Source organism: Pseudonaja textilis, chromosome 5 (genome assembly GCF_049901715.1).
Source record: "Pseudonaja textilis isolate UNSWEBS1 chromosome 5, rPseTex1.2, whole genome shotgun sequence".
NCBI lineage: Eukaryota > Metazoa > Chordata > Lepidosauria > Squamata > Elapidae > Pseudonaja > Pseudonaja textilis.
The window spans coordinates 4299494-4304812 of record NC_141994.1 but is presented as its reverse complement, the minus strand read 5'-3'; the positions used below and the strand labels follow the sequence as shown (position 1 = coordinate 4304812).

The following is a 5319-nucleotide window of genomic DNA, read 5'->3' as shown; positions in this document are numbered from 1 at the left end:
TAAATACAGTTCATTAATATCATTAGTTTAATTTTACTGCAGAACTTCACTCACAGCATTTATTTTGGTATCTGTGATTGCATGGACAAGCAGTCTTGATCATTACAAGTAAGTATTGCAGTGTTTCTGACAATGTCAGAGATTTGCAAATGAAGAAGGCAGCAATGTTTTATTCCCTGGAGTCATTAAACAACGGCAAACAGTATTTTCTGAAATACTTCATAATTGTTTCTGCTTTTGTAGCTACTAGATTCATGATTTGAACAGATGCCATAGTGTCAACAACTTTCACTCATCAAATCTTAAAACACTTTTGAAAATAATGTTTTATTTCATTTGTCAGCCAGTTCTAGTACTGTTTCTTCTTGGTCTTTGACACAGCAAATATTTACAGTACCTTTATCTGACCAGCTTATTAACTGTGAAAAACTTTCCCTGAGAAACAGATATTGTCCTGCAATTTATCTCAAAGTGCATTATAAATTGGAAAATTATCAGGTGGGATTCTACCAGTTCTGTCTGGCTCTAGAACTGGTAACTCTGAAGAGCAGCAGACATAGAACCACAAATCGTAAATCACCAAACTGGTAGTTACACCGGTCGGATCCCACCCCTGAAAATTATGGCTTATCCATATGTCCCTTGCCTATCTCCAAAGAGAAATTTTAGTATAATGCAGGCTAAGTGTTCTGAAATTACCAAAGATGTTGAACAAAGCACTGATTTACTTCATAGAAAACTTCTAAGTCTAATCTCACAGCACCTATTTGACTATACTTTCAGGAATCATTTCTATAGTATTCAACTAGAGAAATGCATTCAAACATTGGAGGCTTTCAAGAAGAGATTGGACTGCCATCTGTCAGAAATGGTGTGGAGTCTCCTGCTTGGGCTAGATGACCTACAAGGTCCCTTCCAACTCTGTTAATCTAAAATCTATTTGAGGTAATGTAAACATGTATGGCTTACTTATGAGTCATGTATTTAGGATTGCGAACTTGCCTTCATTCATAGATGTGCTTCATTGAACAAAAGCACTGCTGATCATGAAAATTCATCACAAAATGACTCAAAATGCATGTACTAAAGCACATTACTGCACAACATTGCAAAAATAGCCAGTTGTCTTGAAATATAGCAATTAATATAATTAAGATGGGACTTTGAAATGTTGAATCCCTAAAAGACTAAAATCAAGAGTATGCATACATAGCAATGGAAATACTTGTATCAAAACCTGGACAAGGAACAATAAAAGATCTCATATAGTGTAATTCATAATAGGAGTGCTACAATCAGAGTGTATAGCTGACCACCTTAAAATAAGAGGTATATGTTCACAATACGTTACCTCCCGCTTTGGCTATTATATACAAAGGACATATATCAAGAAACATTTCTATATTTCTGAGTAACCTATGAAATGTTTTATTTTGATATACAGGCAAAGCAATTTTTGTTTTTATTAATATATTGAGAAAGTAAGGACGTACTTATTTATTTCAGGCTTAACAACCCATAACACGACCCCTACATAAACAAAAGATGATTACGAAAAAGATGGAAACTTTTATTTGTATTACAATGCAACAACGGTTTGCACCATTAAAATAATGTAATGTTTCTCAACCATGGCAACTATAAGATGCATGGACTTCAACTCCCAGAATTCCCCAGCTAGCACATGTACATGTCTTGTCTCCAAATGTGAGCCCCACTGGGTTAATCTCCAAATCTGATTTTCAGGAATGATCACAGCCATAAAAACTTATTCATAATTGCAATTATGGGAAATTCTGAAGTTACAAAATTATTATCCAGTGTAGAGGATTCTGGCCCAGGAGTTCTTCACCTGGGGTGTTTGGATAGAGTACAATGGGTCTGGGAACCTGGGTGGAAAAGAAAAGTTACAACCTTACATGACTAGCCTCTGGAAAGTAGCTTTCTGTTCAATTTAGGTAGGCAACAAAGAAATGTATGGCCTCTAGAATACAAAAAAAGTTTATTAACTAAGAATCACATACTTGTATTTCAGTGTACTATATACAGTATTTTAAGTTATGCATTTAAATACATTTTTTCTGAGAAAGGATTTGTAGGTTTCACCAGGTTATCAAAGGGCCATGGTTGAGTGAGGCTTACTCCAGATCAGCATACAATAATTTAAGGTAACACAGCTAAAATGTTATCTCACTATTGTGCACTAATTTGAAATATGCATGTGCACTGTGTGGCAGGGGTGTCAAACTGGCGGCCTGCGGACCGGATGTGTCATGCGCAGGCCATGTGCACCTCAGCTCCACAAAGGGGAAAAATGTTGTCATACATAACATGATGCTCTGAGTTTGACAACCGTTCTATATGGGTATCCACAGAACTTTGCTGCTTTCAACAAAAAGTCAAAAGTAGGGTTGCACCCTTTTTCTACTGCATTCTGACAGTCTGCATGATGTCAGAATGTACGTGTAGAAGGGGAGGGATTTGCATTATGATACTTTCATTGTGCTGCCTTTCTTGTTCCCATCTTGCACACACCCACACATCAATGCTGGCAGTTAGGGACCTGTGCGGAGTGCGGATGGCTGAGGTCTCTGAGAGCAAAGACTCAGGTGAGGGGCCTGCGTGTGATGTAGGGAGGGGGCCAGGACTATCAGAGAGTGGGGTGCTGCTTTCGGAGCTTGTGGAGTCTGGCAGAAATGATGAAGAAGACCCCAAGGAGCCTGTGTCCAGTGTGCGTGCATGCAGGGTTGTTCAAAAGAAAGTGCAGCTGCAGCAGCACAGGTGACTCAGGAGTAAGGCGCAAGATGATGGCCCCTCCCATAAGGGATAAAAGCCAGCCCTCAGGGGGTTGGGTTCTTTGCAGGAAGCAAAGAAGTCCTTTCAACTCCAAGTTCTTGTGGAAGTCCTGTGTATTCTGTTTTGTTTTCAGAGACTTTTGGTTTTGGATATTTCCCTGCAATTAATCTTGTGTTCTTGGTAGCCTTTCACAACCTTGAAAGGCCTTGCTCTTCTCTGGGACAATTAGTTTTAATGACTCTTTGCTGTGAATGAACAGAATTCACAGAGATGCATTAAAAAGGTTTGCTTTTATATATACTTTGTGTTTATTTGATTTGAACGAGGCTTGGGTCAGAACACTGTTTCAAAAGAACAGTATTTGTCAAACTATTTTAAGATGTATGGGTTTCAGCTCCCAGCATTCCCTAACCAGAATCAACATACCTTAAAATTGTCAAAATTGAGAAACATTGCTGTAGAATGCCGGGAGCTCAAAACTACAGCTATAAAAGCCCTGCCTCCTGTCCTAATAGGCTCAGTAGTTATTACTTAGATTAATTTCTCTTCCAATAAGGAGTGGAAATCCTAATGCAGGGGTGTGAAACTCGCGGCCTGTGGGCCAGATGTGTCGCGTGCTAGCCTCACCCCCTCCCGGTTTAGCAAAGGAGGAAAAAGTCCTGATACGTCACATGACACCGCCTTGATGACGTGTGTTTGATACCCCTGTCCTAATGGTATATTTGTGGCTATGCTGCAGTGTGAACTAGTTTTGGGAATGGTTGTAAGACAAGCTGGAAAAAGACGGCGTGTCAGTGCTGTACAGTATTTTTCTGGACAGACAAGTTATATCCAGTAGTATTTAAATTGTTCCACTTCAGATAGGTTACATTAGGAGGTAGAAGATTCTCATGTCAAGGACTCAGCAATAGCAACAAACAATTTCTGCATACAGAAAATAAGTTCAGGTCCCAAAATCAAGCCTTATTCCTAGAAGGATAAGTTGGAGTATATATTTACAGAGGAACAGCTGAAAGTTTCCCTCCTGTCATCCACATCCCATGCCACTAATTTGTAGATTTTGCAACCATATATGCTTCACATAAGGCAGGGGTGTCAAACTCACGTCGTTATGGTGGCGTCACGTGACATGTCGTGACTTTTTCACCCCTTCGCTAAACCAGGTGTGGTCGTGGCCAGCACGTGATGCATCCAGACTGCGGGCTGGGAGTTTGACATGCCATATATTGCTGCTTGCTAAACATTTACTCCGCAGGGTATAATATATGCAAATATATGCCATGTTTTGCAATGCAATTCAAATAATGTTTTAAATACTGTGTTTTAAAGCTAGTTTTTCTTTTTTTAAAATCACAATTTAAATCACCTGTCAATTTATCATCCATTTGTATTTAACATTCTTTTTCTTTTTAAATGGTATGTCATTAATTTTATCTTAGATTGGGAGATAATATGTTCTTTACAGATTGTACTGTACTAAGTATACTCATAGAGCAAAACAATGGGTTAATAATAGCTGCCTTGTGATTCTTTTATCTAATTTTCATATTTCATTCTTCAATTTTTTCCTGTTTTTAACAACCCCTTACACAAATATACAGTACCAATTTATTACACCTGCCAATTTCATTATATGTGAACTTAATAATTACAATATAAAACTCCAGATGCAACTCACCACCAAATTGAATGTAATTTACATAAAGCAATAATGGGGAAAATATCAGAATTCCATTTCATTCTTTTTGACAAATAACTGATTTATTATGAATTAAGATCACCTGAACAACTTTGAAAACACTTAATTTTCCAACTACATTACATATTTTTCTCTACATGATGGGTTTCCATTAGCAGGCAGAGAGTTAGTGTTCAGGTAGGTATGCTCATTTAGGCTAGATTATTTACTGAAATTGCTTTTTATTGTGTTGGATATTAGCATACTGCTTTAAATACCTATTTTGATTATCATTAGCCACAATGGGCAGTGTTTGTAATATAAAGACACAAAATAAACAAACACATATGTCACATAGGCTGTTTTTCAAACTAAGCAATACTTATTTCTTAAACCATTTTTGTTTTGTTTTGAAAGAGCAGTTAGCAGTAGTCTGAGCCACTGCCAAAGTATTTTTCCTACAGGGATGCACTGGATGATGTTTTGTGGGTAGAGGGTGACAGAGGATGGGCCTTTTTTATATTAGCATCTGGCCAATCTTGCTCATTTTCAACCTCATCTTTCCTCTATTCCTACACTCTGTGAACTTGTTCAGTTGTTGGAGATATTTTTGCTGATGGACAGGGTCCCAATCCCAGTTTACGTTCTTTTGCAATATTCTTTTGAGTTGGAAAGAAAGAGCTAGAGGAAACATGGCTCCGGAAATTCATTCCCGCCCTTTTACTAACAGGAACCATAGAATGAACCTATTTTTTATTTTGAGTCATGAAGTCAGATGTGCATGTATCTTCACTGGCTGCATGTGTTCCACTTTTAATTATTTCTGAATAAGGTAGCTACTAGCT

General features: G+C 37.8%; 1 pseudogene; it reads left to right on the top strand.

Annotated features, from left to right (window-relative positions):
- Nucleotides 1-767: 767 nt before the first annotated feature.
- LOC113444427 (small nucleolar RNA U3) lies at nt 768-867 on the top strand (annotated as a pseudogene).
- The last annotated feature ends 4452 nt before the right edge of the window (nt 868-5319 follow it).